The 22,807-nt window shown below is 45.7% G+C and overlaps 1 long non-coding RNA gene across 3 annotated transcripts in view; it reads left to right on the top strand.

Moving 5' to 3' along the window:
- The window catches only part of LOC138689695 (uncharacterized), a 25,946-nt gene extending 3,139 nt beyond the window's left edge, over nucleotides 1-22,807 (top strand). Inside the window, exons 2-4 of one of the 3 annotated variants that reach the window (XR_011328594.1) lie at nucleotides 2,559-2,728; nucleotides 5,382-5,479; nucleotides 11,058-22,807. This is a non-coding gene — a long non-coding RNA (uncharacterized lncRNA). The remainder of the gene's footprint in view (nucleotides 1-2,558; nucleotides 2,729-5,381; nucleotides 5,480-11,057) is intronic. The other 2 variants (XR_011328593.1, XR_011328592.1) reach the window with 2 other exon arrangements.

Genomic DNA, 22,807 nt, shown 5'->3' with positions numbered 1-22,807 from the left:
AAACATCCTTCATACACAGCAGCATTTCTGATCACAGTTTTAGTTCAGCTTCTCCTGTTCTCGACATAATTTGGAACAATTTTGCACTAAAAATAACCTGGCAAGAAAAAATAACGAAAACAAAGAACTTAAGCAAGTCATAAATCTATGCTATTTCCCTCCCAAGGGATAATAATATTGTGATATGGCAATAGGCCACAGCAGTAAATTGCCCCATATCTACACTGCACACATGCTGCATTAGAACAGCACATTTCTGTTCACAGTGGCACACTCTAAAATTAACTACCAGGAGCTCCATGCCAGAGCAAGCTCAGTTAAAATTATGATGTTTAAAAAATGCAAAGCCTCACTGGCACTGAGGAGGACATCTGAAGTACACAGCCTGCTTCTGAGCTTTTAGCGTTTTCAGTGGGAACCTGGTACATGTGAATTCCAGGATTACTCACATGTTTTACAGTAAACACTTGTCTGGATTAAACCTCTCTGGACCTAATTTTTGGCCAAGGACTACTTAGAATTTAGAAATTAGGCAAACTTTGGCAGGGCTGATTCTCTCTGGCTGTGTAACATACACTACAATGTTGTGTTCCCCTGTACACAGCTGAAGGCAATGCCTGCCTTTTGTAAGAACCCCACTGCCCAGATCTCTTGCCTGGGAGGAAGACTTCATATTAGAGTTGCAATTTTTTCCTGAAATGCTTTGAATTCCCACCTTACCATACTCTAATTAACTAGCTCATCTCAGCAGAGACTCCTCCTCTACCTTTGTTAAGGCCCTTATGGGCCCATAAACATACACTGCATGCAACCAAAACACTTTTTCTGACTGGGGTGGTCTTTATTTGGGACTGGGGAGCTTTAGGAAACTGCCTGCTGGCTTTTCTCATGAATCTATACAGCCATCATTTGGTAAAGAGCAGAGAGACCTTCAGGCAGCTCTTACCCTCGTTGTGAGCATCCTGCTGGTGGTTACCATCCCGGCGTTGGTCTGGAAACTTCCCCATTTAGCACAGAGAGAATTTGGGCATTGTGAATTCTGCTCCTGAAGCATCAGTTGCTACCACCTGCCTTTGCAGATCTGTCTTAGTAACATGCTGTGGAAAGCAAGCCAAGATCTTTAGATTTCCAGACTACTACCCTACCCATATTTCTGCCATTTTCTACCCTCTTGTGCACAGTTCAAAGAGAAGAGCTTTTCCCCAGATGTTGGAGTGCTTGTAGGAAGATATTCTTCTACCAGCAGCAATACAGTATGGATACCCTGGTTCTGTACCACTCTTTATTATTCAGAAGGAGCCTCTGTAGTGAGGAAAAAAGTTTTTAAATGATTGTCTGCAAGGATTTCCAACAATCAGAACTTATGATCCGTGGGGATTATTTGTAGTTTATTGTGAACCGTGTCTCATTTGTCCTCCTAAAGAGGAAGCTCAGTGACTCACTGTTTGAGGTATAACATAATGATTTTTGTGAGATCAGCTTCCAACAAAGGAGGGCATTTAGCATAAACAAATCAGTTATTGTAGAGCAGGTCTTTGACTAGTTTGCAGTGAGAAACAGGACAGAATTTATTACACTGAACGCAAGCTGGAACAGTTCAGTCACTTGGGACTTCAAAATGTTAGTGCAAGTGTAATTTCTGTAATTTAAGCTGATTATTTTATGTCCCTTCACAGCATACAGGAAGAAAAGTTCTTTTCCTCTTTTCAGAAGTCTTCTTGTACATATAAAGGTTGTTACAATCTTCTCCATCTGTTCTCTTTTCTAGAATTGTCTAGAAGTTTCTAGAAAAGGATTAATTGTCTACATCTTTTCTGAAGTGTTTTTCTCAAACCAAGCACACTTATTCCACCTGCAGCCTTAGCCATACTACCTAGACTGGAAAGATTATTTCAATATCTTACATGCCATACATTGATTGGTTGAACAAATTGATTCTTTACAAACCTGCCTTGACTGTTATTAATTAGATGTTTTCTGCATTTTACAAGCACTGTTTCGATATTTTTTTAGAAAATTCAGTCAGACTGATTAGTGACAATTCCTACATACCTCCCTTCCTTCCTTTTTGAAAATACTCGCTGTGCTTGCTCTTCTCCCATGCCCTGGAACCTCATATGTCCTCACCACCTTCTCAAGGATGATCACTAACGTCTCATCCTGCTTACACCAGCTACTTAAGCATTTTAAATAAAATTCCTTTTTCTGAAGTGACTACTGAAGGAAAAAAGGCATTAAACCTGTCACCCATTATTATTTCTCCTTTCCCATCACATGGTGGACTAACTCTTTAATATCTTTGGAGAATGCCCTCATGTTATTCTTCATTCCATTTCCTTGTTGTATCTTATTCTGCTCTTCATTTTTGTCCCTAGGATTATACTAGTCATAGGAATACAGTCAGTATCTACATTATGCCAAAATCCATTTGATACAGGACTTCTGTCACAGAGCGCAGTAGCTTAGCTTTTGTCTGTTAGATAATACTAAGCAAATATCATTTAAGCAAAATACCACAGATTTTTTGCAATTATATCACTTCTATATTCTTTTTCAAGTGGACAACTAGTCCTGTTCCCCTTGAGCTCCTGATGAAACTCCTCATTACATCCAGGGAGGTGAAGTTGCTATCCTGAGCCTCAGTAAAATAAGACATGAGTGTTTCTCTCTCACACAGTAAAATCGCTGACTATTTTCAGCATGTGCAAAGTCAGCAGGGAGATGCCAGGTAAGTGCAGTAAAAGGAAAAGGAATATTGCATCTACTGTGATGTAATGGCAACTTAGTAGTTGAAAGAAAATATAAGACTCAAGGTTAATTGCTAATGGTGAAAGTAGTACTTTGCTCCAGGATTATTAATAAACATGAGAGAGATGAACATTTTGACTATTTAAAGCATATTTTTAGTCTGTTTGAATACCTGAAACCTAACATTATGAATAAACAGCTGCTCTAGTTAAGGTTGGAAAAACCTAAACCCATGTATTTTCTGCATGTTTGCCTGTTTCCCACCCTAACCAGGAAATAGTATTTTGACAGTTCTGAAGTGTTTCCTTAATACTGGGGTTTTTTGTTATCTTTCATTTCTACTGTTTAAAATGTTTTTGTTTCAACAGAATTGAGAGTTTTGACAGTAATTTTTGTAACATTTCTCTAAGCATGATTCAAAACACAAAGTGAGCCTGTTGTAAAATATTTTTACTAATGAGCAAAAATGTAAAAAGCCCAGATGCTTTAGTTGCCTATGTGAGCTGAGGGCAAAGTTTGAGCCACCTGATATTTACCCACAACCAATTTTAATGCTGGACACTTCCCATCTTTAAAATTATCTTCAATTATTAACTGATTTCTCACAGTTCAGCAATGCAGGTAGATTTCTTTCTTCCTGTCTTGCAGAAAATAAACTGAGACAAAGTGATACAGTGAGTCAAAGAGCCGCAGATGGAGTTGCCATCAGTGCCCCCATTCAGAACATGATTTAATTAATCTTTACATGATGGTAAAAATGACTGCATCTTCCCTTTCACTCAATGTGTCATCCATCTCTCACATTTTCTCATCTATATTATACATCTTTCTCCCCTTGCTTTTTACAAAAGAAATTCTGTTTCTTTTTTCCATCTGCTTGATCTCTTCTTTCCCCGTGAAAGCCCTGGCCCAGGGGAAAGGATCCTGTGTCTTGCTTTTGGATAATCTTTTCATTTCTTGGCAGGCAGTCAAGTAGAAAGCAAAGCAGAGAGCTTTGGCACAAGACAGAGGCTGAGTGTTTGGTTGTTTGGGAAATTTTTTTATTGTTTCTAGGGGATTTTTTTGCCCATCTCTTCTTGGGAATGTTTCACTTAGGCTGCCCTTTAGTCCAGGGAGAGAATAAGAACCCATTATATTAAAGGCTGAGGTTTGATGTTACAGCTATTCACAGGAAAGTGGGACTTTCCTTTTATTGTTCACAACAAACGTTTTCCTTTATGAGAAGCATAATACAAAGGCAGGTCTGAAGTTAGGGGAAAAGATGTTTTGCCCAGCTTTAATCAGATATGAATTGCTTGTGAGGTTTTACAAGTATATTATTTGAGGCAAAGAACACCGGCTAATACTTCCTTTTCTTTTTGGATGGATCATTACAAAATAAATATGGGAAAGGATAAAATGTAAGTATTCTAATGTTTCATAAAAAAAAAAATCCTGTTAAAAAATAACTAGTAATAACTTGCAGTGCTGGGTCTCTGCATATGGTCTGTCTCTGCTCTGGGTGAGCTGGTCTGTTCCCGAGTCTGTAGCACCTCCACGTGGGCTGACCCAAGAAAAGTGATTCCTCCTCTCTGGTCGCAGGATTCACTGCTAGCCAGCCATCATTTCCCACCTTCTTGGCAGCTCTGGCACGAAATATCTTATTGCTGTCCATGCTAACTCTTTAACTGCCAGATTTCCATCATCTGATGGAAATAAATCCCTGTGCTTTTTGGAATCAAACATGACCAGGAACATTGAAATTTTATCACTTTCCAAGCCCTGAGTGCTATTAATCACAGACAAAACTTACCTCATGAGTCCCCATCCATTGCCACCATGCAGCCCATCCTCGAATTCATCACAGACAAAGTCAGCCTTGGCTGACACTGAGAACCTCCCGAGACAGAGAAATGATGCAGAAGGAGCAGGAAAATCTTGGGCTTCTCATGGCCCTACTCTGTTCTCTAGCTCCTTCTTTGCCCATGCTCTGGGGTGGCTCATGAGAGTAGCTGAGCTTTATTTTCTAACTACAGCTACTCCGTGTGGATCAGGATCACAAAGCCAATGTCTCCAGCCAGATGCAGTCCAGTCTCAGAGTAGAGAGGTGGGCTGCTCAGCGATGTGGCTATTTTTCTGTATCGTGGGTAGCTGATAGCATTAGCACTTGTGTTCATGGGGGAAAAGGACTATTCAGTCATGCTAGCAATTGGTCTTACATGTACAGATACTTAAGCGCGCGCACACACTACGGGTGTTGTATGGAACTGTTCCTCCTTTCTGGTAGAAGCCATATCCTTACATGATGCTCATACAGGGTGTGCAGCAGTTGGAGTTGACAGGATTGTTGAGCTTCAGCTGACTAATGCCGAGTCCCTTGGCAACAGCTCTAATCTGAATAGTCTTAAATTCTTAACTATTCAATCACCATTCCTGTAAAGTAGATATTTTCTAAATTATACAAGGTAGGTATGCTCTCTTTCACTACATGCCCCATGTCTGTATAATATGTTCATGAAGCACAGGGCATAGTCTTTTCTGCAAATCTTCCAGTTTTGTCTTTATACAAGCTTAGTCTGAAATAATTGCATGAATGTTCTTACACGTTCCTTATTACTTCAGGGAAAGTCCATGAATGAACATGTTTCTTTCAGAGTAAACTGAATTGTCAGCAAACGAAGGAAATAGCCTGGATGGGAAGTTTGCTGGAGGGGAAGAATAAAGCTGATCTAATTTACATCGATAAAGAAAGGTAAAGTTTGGAAGCGTGAAGAGCCATGCTAGAGCCTACATTCCTGGAAAGCCACTCTCTGTACTGGAGCAAAGTTCATAGGGAATTATACAGCTAATGAATGATGTGCTGAAGAGGGCAGAACTAATAAAGGATGAATCAACACTGTGTGTCCACAGGGAAAAAAACTAGTCAGTGTTCAGATTAAACCAGTTTTAAACTATGCTCACTTCAGCCCCCTGTGTTTCAGCAGGAGATGTTGGCAGGTGTGTATTCTGATTCATTTCAGCAGCATGGTTGAAATAATGAGTTCACTGCATAATTGCAAAAGGGGAGAAAAAAATTAAAAAAAAAATACATTGTATCAAGCCTTGGCCTTGTTTTTCCTCACTAAATGCCAAAGTGAAATTTCACAAGACTCGTTCTTCATTTGAAATTTTTAACAAAATATCTGTGTCACATTTTGTAAAAAGTCTACGTGGATTGTTCTCCAGCCATATATTTGATATTCCTGTCATAAGGGATAACACACTAGTAAAATCCTTTTTTTTAGGGATCAGGTGATATAAAAAATAATATCTACTATTCATACCATCTACATATGCCAGTGGTGCAGAAGAATTTGAGCTATGCTGACAGCTGATGGTAAAGTTTGTGTCATACATGTTTTTAGTGTAAATGCTTGCACATACAAATGCAATTCTAGAAATTAAATTTTACAAGTTGATGTCATTTTGAAATCTTCTTTCTAATATATATGTTCTGGTATAATTCAGTCAAGTAAAATTGGAAGGCAGTGAGTCTCAAAAGAGCATGAAAAACATTAATTTCTTTTTTTAATTATCAAAATACTTTTCCTATTCAGAATGATTTAATAAACTCATACCAAAGAGTAAATTGCATGAAGAACACCACTTGTGAAAGGAAACCTTTTCAACTATCATCTAACAAAGTATAATTAATGCTGACATGCACAACCCTTAATTAACCACGGGTTTTTTACAGAACCTGATGTTTTCAATAGGAAATTTCTAGTAGGAATATTAAAGTTACTCTAATATACATAAGATCCTGTATTAAGGAAATGCATGAATAATTTGCCTTCCAGCATGGCTCTCTAGAGAGATGTGTTTCTCTCTGTGCATCCTTTCCTATGTGTAAATATTGGGAAAACTCTCCAAGAAAAACTAGATCCACAGAGTTACCCCGATGCCAAAATTTCTTTCCATGTGATCACAACCCCTTTTAAGAAGACACTTAGCTGGTTTTGCACATCCATCAGACCCAGCAGGAGGGTTCGTCCACAGAGCCCAGTCTGGTCGTTGTCCAATATGGTGTAACATTATTTCAAAAAACGCATCCAAAACCAGGCCAAACTTAAGATCTCACAAGGACTTCCCTGAGGAAGGAAGCATTTGGCAAAAAATCCACCATATTTTTCCTTGGTTTCTTGGTCATGGCGCTCATTCAGAAAGGATTTTAGATAGAGAAGTTGCCTGGAATAAGGTCTTTGAAAAATCAAAGGAGTTGTATTTCTTACACCAAGGTTCACCCTAGCCCTTAAGCATGGAGGAGACGCAGTCCCAAGAAGCATTCACCTTTTTTTTCATATTCCCCACAGGCCTGTCAATATGATGAAGCAAGCAGGACAGCATCCCCACTACTGATTTCCTCTTGAGCTCTGCACCCTGCCTGTCCCACAGCCTCCATCCAAGCACGTGAAGCCAAGCACCAAGCTCTTTTGGTTGCATGGACATTGTTACCTACCCACAAACACTCTGGCCATGCAAGATGTCCTCGGAGATAAAGAGAGACCATCTTCTCTAGGCGTCACCTAGCCGTACGATGTACCTGCGTGTGGCATTGCACATTATCAAAACCCACCTGCCTCAAGGCTGGCACGGCAAACCTGATGGACCCCGCCGTGCAGAGCCGTCAAGTTTGGTTAAGGTCTGGCAGCACAGCTCTGTGTAGACTATAGCCGTCTGATTTGCCTGGGGCATGGGGTCAGGGCTGAAAGGAATCTGGTATTGTTGATGGTTGTCTTGAAGTGCTGCACCTTAATTGGGGAAGACTGAGTGAAGTTCATCAGGAAAAGTGGTTGCTTGCTGTCCATGTAGGTCTAAGATGAAAGCCGAACAGGGCTGGCTGCAAACGAATATGGGTGGGGGTGTGTGTGCTTGAAAAGATGTCCTGTGCTTCCCCCACTGACTAACGCTTGCTTCTTGTAATCTTGATGTTCTCCACTGCATTCTGGCAGAGAGACAAAGAAGAGACAGGAGGCTGCAAGCTGACTGACAGCTGATCACAGCAGCCTGTGGTGACCCAGTCTGCAATGCTCTCTGCCTTTCTGTGATGGCAGGAAGGTCTCAGTGGGGCTGAAGAGAAGCAGGTGGCCCTACCAAGTGTTTGTCACCTCACGTCCTTGCCATGCAGCAGTTCAGGGGGAAGGGTGTCAAGTGAAAATGGAAAACAAGTCTGTACTCACAGTTTAGACCAAGCTGATACAAAGCAGATTAAGAAGACTGGCCCAGCTCAGGCTGATGGCGAGGCTTCCCAGGGAAGTGGTGGAGTCACCATCCCTGGAAGAGTTTAAAAAACATGTAGATGTGGCACTTAGGGACATGGTTTAATGGTGACCTTGGCAGTGTTAGGTTAACGACTGGACTAGATCTTAAGTGTCCTTTCCAACCTAAATGATTCTATGATTCTATGATCTGGTGTCTGACTTGCTCCAGTATTTTTCTGATCCTAGTTTTTTACCAGCTCCATCTTCTCCTTAGCCATACAGGCCCTCCCAGAAGGGGAATATAGACTGTTCTCATCATCCAGCAAAGGAGAGTACCTTCTCACCTGCAGCATCATGTCCCTTTGGGTATGTCCCGCTGGTAGCAGGCTGAGAACAGCACTGTCACAGTGGGCCTGTTGTTAGATGGTACTGAAGGATGTCTCTGACTTGTAAGTGGTCTTTAATGTTAACACCAAATAAGACAATAAAACCTTAGAGGGAACGTGGTGCAAGAGAGAGAGAGAGATGTTTCACATCAGTCAGGCAAATAAGGCACTCTAGTGACAGATGCTTTAACCAAAATGCTCCAGAGATAATACATTTCAGGCCAGGCTTGCTATGGGACCATAACCCACCCCTCTAAAAACAAACAAATAAAAAGTTATAAGCCAGTAACCCCTACATGAAGGACATTCTGCACACTTCAATCTAAAAATGCAAAGATGTAGGCACACATAATGAAGGTGCATTTCAATATGATGGGCAGAGTTAAGGCTCTTTTTTGAAGTATGTAGCATGCTATTTCACATGTGGTTGGTTTTTTTGGAGAGAATTAACTTGTTTATTATTTGTGTAATATATAGCACCTGGCTATTCCTATCAGGGATCCCATACTTGCACTGTACAAACACAGAACTGAAATATTTATTTGTTTTATATGTCAGCCCCTGTCCATGGAAGTGTAGATATGTTAGAGTGAAAGCCAGTCTCAGGGAAAAGAGGTCAGACGTCTGCTCTGTGCCATGGGGACAGCCTCTGTGTCAGGAGTGTCATGATCGCATTTCACCTTTTCTGCATATTATAATAAGCAAGCGGCACTCTTCCACCCTGCACTGTGCTAGGCAGCCCCAAAATAGCACAAAGATCCAGCTCTCTCGACCATCTTCCTTTTAAAAGTTTTCTTCTCCCCCCGCCTGTTTTTCCTTGGGGAATGGCTATCATGACCATTAACTTTTTGAGCCTGGTTACTATTTTTTCATCTTTATTTCTGATTTCATTTCACCTCTGCCAAAGCATCACAAGCTGAATCCCCAGGGGTCCTCCAAACTGCAAAAACAAGCCCAGATCCTGCCGGGAAAGAGGCTTTTAGGTGCAGGTAGACGCAGTGGATTGGTATCAGAAGACAGCTGGAACCAGTGGGATGGGTCAGGGTGGGAGCAGAGAGGTGACGGGCCATCCGTAGATGCTCATCTGGGACATGATGAGTGCCAACTACAGCAGTCACTAGAGCGACAGTCATCCTAAGGTTCAAGGTCAGGTTGGATGGGACTTTGAGCAACCTAAGCTAGTGAAAAATTTCCCTGCCCATGGCAGGTGGGTTGGCCTAGGCGATCTTTAAAGGTTCCTTCCAACCCAAATCATTCTATGATTCTATGATCCTCAAACTCCATCATGCTAATGTGGTGCTGAAGCATCCACATTTTGCCACAAAAGCAGCTCTTCACCAAGACAGACGATGACAAAATTGATCTGCGGTCAGAAACTCCATTTAGTGAAGGCATTTGCATCTCGAAGTTTGGTCTTACCCATGATCGCCAGTATTCTGCAAGGAGAAAATTTCAATGCTTTCATGTAGTATCAAGCCATGCAGTTCATTCTCATTTTGCCTTACATTAAAATAGAAGATAAAATAAAATGTTTTGGAAAAAATACAGTTTTCCCTACCAAAAATGCCGTGATGCATTTTAGTGTGGTAGGATTTTTTATTTCTAGACTGCTGTAAGCTCTGCTTTCCCTGCAAACCCAAGAATTGCAGCATCTGTTTACAGTTTTAAAGAAAAGGTGCATTTCTACCCCAAAGGCATGGAGCACTTTGAAAACAGGAATCGTACCTATTCTAAAGCCTGCTGTTCACACACAAATAAAAGAAGTTGGTATTGTCGTGGAATAAACATGCACTCTGTTTTGCAGACTCAAGTCAGGCAGAAAAGGGTTGTTTCTACAGCTACCAGAGAGAAGGTGGAGTGGCAGAGATCCAGCCCTCTATCCATACAACCTCTGATGTAAAACAAAAGTGCTGGGGCTTGTGTACATTTACAGCAGATAAAAACCTGCCTGAGAAGGGATGTCTGCATGGAAAGAAAGTTTGTTAGAGCAGATGTACCCCTGCCTTCCCGGTAACTCAGGATCCACAGCCCTGTGGCCTCAGCACACCTCTGTTCAGCTCGTCCCTCTCACTCCTGACACTGCTGTGTCCTTGACCGACTTAGAGGTCTGCATCCACATATGTATTATTTTACAGTATCATGATTTTCAAGCAGAGCTCCTATTTGGGGAGGGAAGGGTCTGCCTCCTAATTTCCAAGGATACTTCAAAATAATTTTCTTTTCTTCCTTCTTTGTCTTGCACCACAGATCTGTATCTAAAAATGGGGCAATATTTGAACATTTCTTATAGAAAAGAGCAGATATCAGACTGGCGGAGTAAAACAGTTCCTCTGCTGAGTTGTGTGCAAGAGCCACACTATATCGGCCATGCTGCCCATACTTCAAGAAACCCCTCAATTGCATGGACAAATTTAGAAAAAACCTATGCATTGGGGGGGGGGGGGGGGGAATAATTCCTTGTCCTGCATTCCTCTGTCAGTAGATGGCTCTGCAAGCCATAGTGTTGCCTGGTTAACCATTGCGTCATGGAGGCAGCTGGGGCTCAAGACGAGTGGGAGCCTGGCTGTGTGCCCTTCCTTCTGCAGTTCTTGCTTTATGGCTGGGGAAAACTGAGGTGGCCCAAAACCTGCAAACAACCACGGGTTTTGCCTAACCCTTGTTCTTTCTGACATTTTTCCCACCCTGGCCTTGTTCTTTCTGACAGACATCCATCCCACCCTGTTCTCTCCGGAGGTCCAGCCCACGATGAGCACAGGGTCGGTCAGTCGTACCCCATCTCGGCTGTGCTTTGATGCCTTTAGCTGAACTCCGGTGACATTAGCTGGGTGAGGACATCAGTACGACAGCTCCCGCAGCCCCAGCGGTCCTGCGCAGGCAGCACTGCAGCCCGGCCACCTCACATACATCGACACATGCTGCATCGCATCTCTGCCGGCAGCAGAGTGAGTGAGCTGTGGTGTGCCATCAGGCACCGAACAGGTTAAGTCAGTAGCTGCCATCTAACATACTGCAGAAAATACGACTCAGAACAGAGTGTTTTATCATCTCGTTTCCACGCCTGATGCTGGAAGCCTCTAGAGGTCCAATCTGCTTGACTTTTTTTCCTCTCTCCTCTCTGGCAACTCGGTTTCACTGGCGTTTCTCTCTTGTGACCGTGCACAGTCAAAAATTGCATTTTAGAGATAATACATTTAGGTTGGGGATGCAAGCCAATTTAAAGAGCACTCTTATGGAAATCTGAACAGCACAGGCTTGGAACAGCCAGGGAAAAGGTGCATCCTTTCCAGCTAAAGCCCTTTGCAGCAGATTGCTATGGAGATAGCAGGAAGATTTGTCATGGGTGGCAAGCCTGGGGAGCCTGGGGAGTTTAAATCGTGTAAACAGATCATTACCTACACAGTAGCATCCAGGCTGGGCATAAGGGCTTGCAGCTTTACCTGCTATCTAAAAAGATGGGCTTGTTCTCTAAAATTCTGGTACTACACCTGTAACTGTATTTTGTGTCCTCTCCTTTACCACAGAGGATATGATTAAAAGAGGTCTCTGATGTTGCTCGGGTAGTGGATGACGCCATTTCTACACTGTCATGTACTGAAGAAGCACAGAATTTTTTTTCTCAGGTGGTTGAAACACGTAGAACTGATCTGCAGGAGGTTGCCTCTGAACTGGTAGCATAGCCAAGTCATCAGATCCAGGCTGAAAAGTCCACCCTTCCCACGCTGAGCCCCTTCAGAGACCTTCCCTCCCCAGGGGGCACATGTTGTTCTGCCTGTGCAGAGCAGTTCCACAGCTGGGACCTCACCTTAAACTGACACTGCAAGACTGTCATCAATATTTTGCTGTTTTTAATTTTATTGCCTTTCCTCCCACTAGTTCCACTTTTCTATTTATTTTCCCTGTGTCTGAGTGCTTGCATTTATGAAGATCAAAGCCATGGAGAAGTGAAGTGAGAAGCTTTCCCACTTGAATTTCCTCAAAAGAAAATCCTTACTCTTGAGGTGCCAGAGGAGAAACTTGCTTGGTGGCAGTGTGCCTGGTACCAAAGAGGGACACAAAGGCCACATCTGTAGGAGTGCAATGTCCAGCCACTGGTGCTCCGTTGCCAGTATGGTCATCTTGGTGGGACAGTCCTAGGCACAAATTTGGCCCTAGCTCTGCCCAAGCCATTCCCAGGGAGGATTCAGGACATAACCCAACACAGGGTCCATCCCTAGCCACAAACTGGTTGCACCCACCCCTTTAAAGGGTAAAAGTGTAATAGTATGGATGTGGCCTTAGCACACCAGGCAACCTCAAGGTCAGAGAAAAGGCAAAGAAGAGTCTTATAAGACAAAACTGAAAGGGATGATGTTTCAGAATGGAAATCATAATGTTCTCTCGCAGCAATGCTGAGTTTTGTGTCCCTTGACACATTCCAGGCGAATCAAGGCAAGAGTGTGCTCATTTGGACAGACAGCGCTTTCCCGGCTGAAAGCCATTCCTTCAGGGAAGCTGGCACAGCCTGCCCAGTGCACAGAACATGCCACGCTTTGCCTATTGCCACCTGCCCAACACAGCCCAGCGTTCAGCAGGGTCAGCTTCTCCGGGGGATGTCTCACAGGCACTGTGTAGCACAATTTGGAAGGGAAACGTAAAGAGTTCCGGCTCACATGGGTTGAAAAAATAGCTGCATCCATCTACAAAGTCTTTGCCCTGCTTTTCGACCCAGCCCCATGTCCTCACCGGAGCTGCAGCTCCCCAAACAGATCTGACTGCGCAGAACCTGTGTCCGTACCTTGGCCGGGCCGCGCTGCAGTACAAGCATCTTAGTGCAAACCCACCTTCGCAGACCAGCTCGGTGGAAATGTGAAGCTGTGAACTAGAGCAAGAAAGGCACCAGGTGCCTTCCCTTCTGTCCCACCTGCTCTGCTTTTGCAGGAGGCATGGTCACAGCGGGGTGACACAAGGGCAGCGTCGGGCACCATGGCTGCATCGGGCAGAGCTCGTGTGTCACGAGAGCCCACATTGCAGGATACGTCCCAGGAGGTCCAACCCCTAAGTGCAATTGTCATTTGGGCAAGTCGCCTGTGTCAGCAATCACCCAGGGGACTTCAATGGCTGCTCTGATTTCTAGCTTTTACCAAACAATTTGCAAAAGGCCCCAGCGTCTCCTCTGGAGGAGCCCCGTAGCTCTGAAAGGGCTGCCCAAACCACGTGCAACCTGCTGCCGCGGGGGCTGCCCGGGCTGTTGGCACCCTGCAGTCCTCGACCTTTTTTCCTTATTTCCTCATCCCTGACCACAGGGAAGGAGACATCCTTGCACCATTCAATCAGGCTGTGTAGGAGGAATGTGGCAGAGCTCAGCAACCCTGTAACTCAAACCAGGACAGCACTGCACAGCTCTAGGGCAGTGCTTTAGTGGATAGTAGCCTTAGAAAAAAAGAACAGCAGTTCCTCCCTCCCCGTCCATCTCCTCGGCTGTCTCTCCACGTGTCCTCCAGTCACTCCTTTCCTCTTTCTCTGGTCCCTGTCTCCTTCCTCCTGAGCTGAGCTGCAAACCACTGGCTTGCCTTTGCTTTTTCAGGCTCCACACGGACACCATGGCCAAACCCAGCACTGGGGCCCTTCTGCCCGGGCTCAGTCTTGTTAATCAAAAATAAAAGCAAACAGGAACTGGCCTCCTTGCTGAGTTTTATCATTACTCATTCAGCTTGGGCAGGATGGAACAGGATGAAGGTTGCACAAGGAAGATGCTTGATGACATGTAAAGGGCCAACCTGGAGGGGACTAAAATCTTTGGAGGATCTAAGGATGCCTTCATGACTCTTGGCAACAAGAAGGAGTCTTGCTCTCAGTATTGGGGCCTGGGGTGGCTTACAAAGGCATCCCAAAAGTATCCCAGGCTGGGCTGACTCCTAAAGTCTCTCAGGCATTTTTGAAAGAACAGTGTGTTTGATGACTAGGCTTTAATGTATTAATGCCTACTTTACCCTGCTGTGCAATGGGTTCCACCATTTTAGAATTATGATCTTTATTAGCCCCCAAGAGGTGTTTCAGAGCAGTCCTAAAGGATAATAGCCTATGTCTAAAAACTTTGACACGGCGATTCGTCTCAAGACCCTGACTGTGTTATCACTCAAGGGCTGAAATCTGTAATCAAAAGCTCAGCTGAGCCTCTACTTTCCTTAAGATATCTCCCTCCCTAAGCATCATCTTTACATCAGCCTGCTGGTACATGGCAGCAGGGAATACAGCAGCTCCTTCATCGCTGAGCAGTACCAGCATACCCCTGCACGGCTGCAATTTTAAATTCTGATATGGGGAAGCAAAGGGCCTTCGGAGCTGCTTCTCTCAGCAGTAGAACCCCTGTCCCTATTTAACCAGTGACATTTACTCCTGGCAGTAGCCCCCAGCCCCAAATTAGGGGATACCCTGAGTTGTGCACAACAAGGGCCCGTGGGGTGGAAGAGCAGAGGCAGGGGTGGTGGTGTGCAGGGCAGAGCTGGATTTCGGGTTTGTGCTCACGGCAACTCCTGCACGTGTTGGATGGTCGGAACAAGACACATCTCGGAAAGACCCTCAGCAATGAGGGGAGTGATGTGGGTGGGGGATTTCTGGCTGCATGGCCATACGGGCTGGCTGCCTCTGAGTGTGGGAATGAAAATAAAAAGCCACCTCTGAAAGAAATGTTTGTTCATCAATTCAGGTCTCATTCCCAGCCTTGTCTGCACCTATGTGCTCTGCCAGCCTCACAGTAATTTGAGGTGGGCCTGGCTAAGCCCCCTTGAAGGGTATGAAATTGGTCCTTTGCTTTCCTACTAGCCCTCCTTCCCCTCTCAATGACCTCTATCATTGACCTTCTTCAAAACCTGACATCAAATTCAGAGGCTCTCTATAATAAAATAACAAATACTAGCAATCAGTAACAATTCTCCACATACCCATTGTATTGAACAGAGGCATTTGCCATGGTCTGTCTTGGCAGCTCCCCCTCCCCTGAGCAGCCCTGAGATCACTGGGAATCTGGTTACTTTTACCCAAATGCTGCCAGGTATCTTGGATGCCAGATTCGCCTTCAAAAATTGCTGTGTTTCCGAAACAAAACTGTGCAGGATTTTGATTCCGTTAATGTTGTTTGAGGTTTGCCTCCAATTCCACATGAAAATAACTCTGAAAATCCCAGCCTAATATTAAGGAAATCAGGCTTCCCTGTCTGTCCTGACATCGCCAGCCCTCTTACCTGCCCTCTGTCGTGTCTCTGGTTGCTGAGACATGGAGGGACCGCTGTGCCAATTTTAGGGAACACTGTGCCCATTTTCCAGCAAAGCAAGAGGCGAGGTTGTAGGAAAGGACAACAAGGTCTTACACTAAGCCAAAGCCCAAGACTTTCCATATCCTTCTGTTGCATTGCTCCCAGCAGCTTCCTTCCCTTCTTCTGTTAAAGACAAGCTGGTCTCTTCTCGAGGTCTCCCCACAGAGGGGCTGCTATAGGGCAGTAGCCCACATGTCAGAGCCTCACGGGGTGTGGGATAATCCAGGCCTACCAAAAGGAATAACCTGTGCAACGCCTAGTTAGCCTGAAATGGTGCGGATAGCTCGAGGCAAAATAAAATATTTAGTTTCCTTAACTGGAAACTGGAGGGAGAGCTGCTAATTCCAGTACTGTTCAACTCTGCCACTAGTTTGAGGGCAAAAATAAATATCATTGCTGGTAAAAGGTGGGGATTGCAGAAAGGTTGGTGGGATGATCAGTAACTGCGGTGACAGAGCAGTTGTACTGTGGCCTGTATCTCTTCCAGCATAGGATGAATATCACTCCATGCAGTGGGATATACTGGGGAATGAGGGACACAGCCAGTGCCTATAGGATGGCTATATCCTAGAAAAGGATTTGAGGGATTTAGGGGGATCATCTATGCCAGCTCGCAGTGCAACATTGCAGCAAAAAGGACTGAGGCTGAAGAACAGATGGGAAATCTGTGCTTTAGTCAAACACAAGCTGTTGAACTCAACAGGAGGAGCTGGTTACATGTTATCATTCAGTGTCAAACAAGAAATCAAACTAGATGTTCCAACAGAATGTAAGTTTATGATTTGCCAAGGGTCACACATGATGTTTATCATAAAGAAGAAACTTGAAGACGTGTCTTTGAAGCCCCATGGCCAATGTCCATCCTCTGAATCTCTCTCCCTTATATGAGAAATATCAAACAGTTCTCATTCCTTTTCCCTTCCTTCCCCTCCCCTTTGATAAGGAGTGGGCTAGCTGGGAAAGTTATGGTTGTGTAAGGCTGCACCCAGTGCTGTTAGTGGGAAAGCTGCTTTCAAGCAGAAATTCTGATTACAGCACAACCTTGTTGTCCTGCTGCACCTTGTACTCAATCCTACCTGGATCCTATAGCACCAATCTTCTGCAGATCCCACCGCTGTGGGCACCCGCTGTGATGTGAAACATGGGTCCACGGACTTGCTCCAGAGGTTCTTCTCATCCCTACTATAACTGTCCTGGGTTTCATACAGTTTGCTCCACCTCACTGCTCTACAGTAATGGTGGGTCACCAGTTCAAAGGGGCTCAAAGCTAGGATTCGGTTTGGAAAAACATCAAAAAGGGTGACTGCTCCTGGCGTGCTGGCAGCACTTGTTAACTTGATGTCAGAGCTGCTACTCCAGAGACGTGGGAAGTGACACACGGATCATCTGGGAAGCTTGGCAGTACTTTCACTGCAAGCAGTTCAGCTGTGCTCCTCAGGGAGAGAGTAGGAAGTGTCCTCATTTCCCCGGGAGCACGAGGCACAGTGTACTTTTAGCATGTGTGCATGAGAGCCATACCTTCACCTGGGTACTGGGACCAAAGGACATTTCCTTCCCTCTCACAGAACCACATCACAAGGGAGATATAGTAGTAATACTCAAGAGATCAAAGATGTTTTTTGCTGGAGGGCTGGGAAGAGAAGGGTTATAAGGTCCTTTCCAATCCAAGCCTTTGGGAAATCTGCTGGAGCTGCAGAGAGAGCCTCTGTGTCTCCACTGGCCAAAAGCTGAGGTGCCTAGGAGGGACGAGGTCCACGGAGGAGTGCTCTGGACAGGGTTGCGAGCAGGTTCCCTGTGGTGTGAGATGGAGCCTGAAGAGCAGCAGGGAAACTGTATGAGTCAGCAGGTTTGCCTCCTCAGTCATGGCTGCATTCAGGCTCTCAGCTGTAGGAAACTTCCTCCTTTCCGTGTCTTTTCACACGCAGCTCTTCACAGCAAAGCCTGAACTAACATCACCGCAAATGCAACGAAAGCCCAGAGAGTTGAGGTTCCCTGTGGCGAGACCTCCATGCTGACCTGCTCTGGTAGCCAAGGAAGGTCCATCCTCCTGGTTTGGACCGAGGATGACATTTAGTCTTAGGAGAAGTGGGAGGAGGAATGAGGCAGGCTTCAGAGGGCTGTTTCTTGTATGGGACCTGCTGAATGCTCAATAATTTTGTTACAGATCCTGTAAAAGCAGATCTGCTTGATGAACCTGATAGGTAGAGGCCTGTATTCCCATTTCAAGGTAGCCAGAGTTGTTGTATGACTGTCATTCCTCAGTGTGGCCTCAGCCATCCCCATCTTTGCTCCCAGACTGGAAGGACAGCCTAGCTGTTTCATTATTAACCCCCACCAGGGAAGATCCCACTTTGCCAAGACATCCTGTATGGCCATGAAGATTTCCCCAGACATTCAGATGCCCAGTGCCTGCTGATTTCCATAGGGTTCACTGGCTAACATGGTTTTGGTGAGCTGGATGGAGGACACAGTTGCACAGCTGGCATATGCCTTCAATGGGCTGCCTCTACAAGGGGCAGGCATGTCCCATTCCCCCTTCCCACCAGCTCCACATCCAACCTCTTGCTTGTGCCTGCGTGTGGCCATCACGCAGCTGTACAGCCTGTCCCATCAGTGAGTTAAGGTCTCCTGCACTTTAAGAGCTGCTCCAGCCCAAGCATGCTGACTTGAACTCAAGTCATGAGTACTAGGATGGAAAACTCAAAATGAGTGGAGGTTTAGTGTGGTTTGAGGCTCCCCTATCTCTGGGCAGTACAGGTGTCCCTCAGGCTGCATGCACCCACTTCAGAGTGGTGGTTTTTAGGTGAAATGATGAGGAAGCATCAGGTATAGTGATGATAGTGATTTTAGCCAGAGAGGAACACACTGCAGAGCTTGTGTGCAGGTAAAAGCAATGCAGCGGACAGGAGAAGGACATACATGCTCCCATGCTCTCCACGCCTGGGTAGAACCTGCCGTGACCATGCACCAATATGGGAAAGTTTGGGATCTTTCCCTTCTTATGACAATGTAGAAAGAGCAACTTATGGATGCAGCTGAAACTAAGCTCCCACAACACCAAGTCAGGTTGGCTGCAGGTGAAAACCAGGCAGACCCTAAAGAAATGAAGAAAATATCAGCAACGGGGAATGATGAGTAATGACTCTACCAAAGTGGCAAACCGGTAATATGGGGAATGTGGTTGGAGAAGCTGCTATGGGATGCCCTGGAGGACAGGGGAGAGAGAAAAGGAGACACTGTGGGAGAGACTGTAAAGCTTGTGAGTGTGAAACAAGATCAAATGTCAGGAGAAACTAGTGACGGGCAGCGTTCGAGGGGCAGCGGGTGGGGAGTAGCCAGGGGTGATAAAGTATATCCCATACTCTGATGGTTTCCATCAGAATTTCCTAGGCACCAGCACACAATCATCACAAAACAGTTGACAAGCTGCCGGTCATCTCTTCTTGAGGGAAATCCAGTGCCGTGGAGTATGGGTGAGTCCTCCGGGACCAGCTGAAGGACCAATGGCCCGGATAAACTGACAAAGGGCTTCTTCACACTCACTCAGTCCCTTGAGCCTGTTACAGACCCAAGGCCAAGCTCAGATCTATGATGGTGGTGACACAAATGTCACCCGACGTTCTCCTCTACCATCTCTATTAGCTCATTGTGAACCTGAGCCATGGCTTTCATCTGACAGTGTCCTCCTGTGCACTGCAGAGTCTCGGCCTCAGGATGGGAAGCCTGCAGGGAGGGAGAGCCTGGAGCTGTAAGACCAGGCAGTGGTGGGGAGGGAAGCATGAGATGTTTGCTGCACTACCCATTCCTCAGGGGAAGGGAGATGTCTTCAGCCCAACGAGTCCCAGGACTGGGACGTGGAAATGATGGAACGACAGCACTGCTGGCAGATCTCCCACTTGCCTGTCCCCAGGAGGATTATGAGAGTTTTCCACTGCTCCGCGTGCCAGGGCAAGGTGGGACAAGCCAGTTGGGCCACTGGTGCCTGAAGGACACTGTGCCAGGGCCACGGCTGCAGCCATGCCCTCCGCCTGGGCGCTAGCAAAGCTTTTTCTCTGTCTGGGCCAGCTCTTTGCTCCCTGAGCATTTTGTCCTCCAATACTGTCTTTCTCCCTCTCTCTATCACACACATTTTTGGCATTGCTGATGCTCATTCATTTTTAATGCTGAATACACTTTTCCTGCTCAAAGCCCTTCCTAAACATCAGCTAATGAAGCCTCCGCGCTCCCCTCAGAGACTGGCATCGGGCATGATTATCCCCGTGGCAGGGATTTGCCCAAGAGCATGAAACAGGTCAGCTCCAGCATTGGACTTGAGCCCGGAGCCGGAGAGCCCCAGGGCTGTGCTCAGGCCAAACGTTTACTTCTGGAGCATCCCACCCCCTTTCCCCTAGGAAGGGCACACATGAGTGGTGGGTAAGGCTTAGGGTACAAAGTGCCACGTACGCTTTGGGGCTGATTGATTGCCTCTACGGGCTGAGCTTCACACCCAAACTGCCATAGTAGGTCTAAAGCCATATACAATATAGGGGATAAGAAGGGTTGTCTTGTCTGTCTGTACCGAACTTGTCAGCTACAATTGCAGAGGTATTTTGTTCCTAGCAGAGACCATCAATCACCCGGTTTAAGGTTATAAACAGCAGTTCCTCGGTGAGGGATGTGTGATATTAGCCCCAAAGTCCATGTGTCTGAAAGGTAAATTCATTCACCAGCCTGTCCAGGTTCCCGTTGCCTTGACGTGCCTGGCCCAGGGAGCTTCCCAGAACCAGGAGCTATCTGCATTCCGGCACTAACCGCCTTCAGCTTTATTATTATTATTATTATTATTATTATTATTATTATTATGGTCTCCTGTATGTCTGCCTGCAGTTTCCTAGAAATGGCAAGTCATTGAAGCGTTGGAGGAACAGCGCACAGCGCAAGCAGAGCTGGAGGAGGCGGGGGAGCACCTCCGTGAAAAAATGTTTCCTACTTTCCAGACGTCAGCTTTGCTTGCAAGTGGCAGCTGGATCACATAAGACAAAACCGAAGAGCGGGAGCCGCTTTGATCTGCAGTGCGGAGCCGGTGCATCTCGCCACCGCAGCCCAGAGATTCCCAGGGATGGCTCGGCACAGAGGGATGCCTGTGCCTGCAGGCTGCCTTACACATTCCCAGTCAGCCCTGTTGAAGGACGCCTCACTCTTTATGTCAAGCTATTTCTTAATGTGTTTTCTTTCCTAGGTGGCATTTCGGGGAATAAGCAAATGTCACAGTGTATGATAGGAAAGACATATGAAATACAGTGAAAGGCCCATCAAAATGAAATGTGTGTATGCCTCACCCTCCCTCTTTTCTACTCACATTTTTCTTTCTTTGCATCCAGAGCAGACCAGCTACAGTAGGAGGAAAACCAGCCAGGAAGGCACTGGGCAGACAGCGGCCTGGGAACAAGCCATATCTAGTCGTTTGCCTAAGCCCAAAAAGCCCATGAGTTAGAGTGGCAGAATGCTTATTTCAGTGCCAGCATGACCCTGTTAGAAGGTATTTTTAACCATCAGCAGCAGACCCAACCTGTCTTCTCCCCTCCAGGACAGGGTAGGCAGGGGCTGGCCGGTCCTGCCGCTCCTCGCCGCAGCCCCGTGCGCCTCTTGCTCTCCCCGGTGATGCCCACCCGCACCGCCGAGGGACCGCATCCCCCAGTCCCACGTGTAACGAGGGGTGGCGGGGATGTTGCGTGTGTTTGCCATGGTCCTCCAGGAGCAGGACGGCTGTAACCATCGCTCCCAGTGCTGTCCCGCTGTTTTGCTTTCCAGGTCAGGAGGAGCAATCCTGCCCTGCACCCGAGGCCACAGGGATGTGTGCCAGGGCTTGGGCTGCTTAAAATCTTTCTGAATGGGGTGCTGTAGGGCAATATCAGCTCTGATGCTGGTGCTCTTAATTACTCCACAAGTCCTACCAGTGCCTTGAGTCACACAATGTATTATTTGGAGCGTCAGGAGAAATAATACACATAGGGCTTTCTTTGGTAAGGCGTATATAAGCACTGCAGTACCAGGAGATGCTGTAATGGGGAAGTGCAGCCTCACAATCTCAGCTGGCTGTTATTTGAAAAGTAAACACAACACACAAACAAAAAGGTGCAGCAGATATTTAGTGTTTAGGTGATGTGTAATCATGTGGAGTTGTGTGTGCGCCTGGGGAAGTCAGAGGGGGGGGTCTGTAGCATTGCTTTCCTAGACCATATGTTACCCCAGATTTGCCAGAGAAATGCAGCAGCATGCAGGAATGGACACGCTTGGAAGACAACATTTATTCCCTGAGACCTCATCTCACCCCGCAGAATTAAGTGTGATAATCCCAGGGTGATAATGGCAGTGATTTTTGCTTCATCACCTTCTTTGCTTCAGCCTTGCTTGGAGGGGAGTGGTTGTGTCACATCCTGACCTCAGCAAAGCAGGAACACTTCTGTTCTCAGTCACAGCCATGGACACATTTTTCTAGGGTTTTTTTGCTCTTATTTTCATCTCTTCAGCCTGAGATTGCTCTTACTGCAATGAGTCACTGAGTGCATATATAAGAGAGAATACTTGGCTAAATGCACAGAGGAGCACAAAGAAACATTAAAATGTGCCAGAAATCAATAGATTTACACCAGTTTTCACTCCTGGTGATTTCAGCGTGTTCATCAAGCCAAAGTTGAGTTTCTCCACTTTGTACATGAGCATCTACAAAATCAACACGTACAACCTACAAGCAAGTATATGGGAGCATGGTCCTGTGTCTCCACAATTTACCACCTTCCTGAAATTGTCCCTCTGTGAGTACAGAACAGATGTCGACATTATACTTCTAATAAATTCATTGACCATCCAGTTTTGTATGCAGACACGCTGTAATTTTTTAAAAAAGGGACAGAATAAAACCAGAGGAAAGAACTAGTTACTAACAACACCCTCCAAAACGAAAGAGTGTGTGAAAAGTCAGAAGGCAAAGCAGAGATGTGAATCTGGTGCCTTGGAAAGTCTGCAAGCAGCTTTATGTGTAAGTCATATTTTACTGCCTTGTCCACTGTGTCATGAATCTCTCCCCAAATCTGCATGTAAAAATGCCACTGCTAAATTATTAGCTATTAATTATATGCTGGATTCAAGTGAAAATTACCATAATGTGCCACAGCATCCATAAA

The sequence above is a fragment of the Haliaeetus albicilla genome, chromosome 18 (assembly GCF_947461875.1).
Source record: "Haliaeetus albicilla chromosome 18, bHalAlb1.1, whole genome shotgun sequence".
NCBI lineage: Eukaryota > Metazoa > Chordata > Aves > Accipitriformes > Accipitridae > Haliaeetus > Haliaeetus albicilla.
This window is presented reverse-complemented; position numbering and strand designations above follow the sequence as displayed.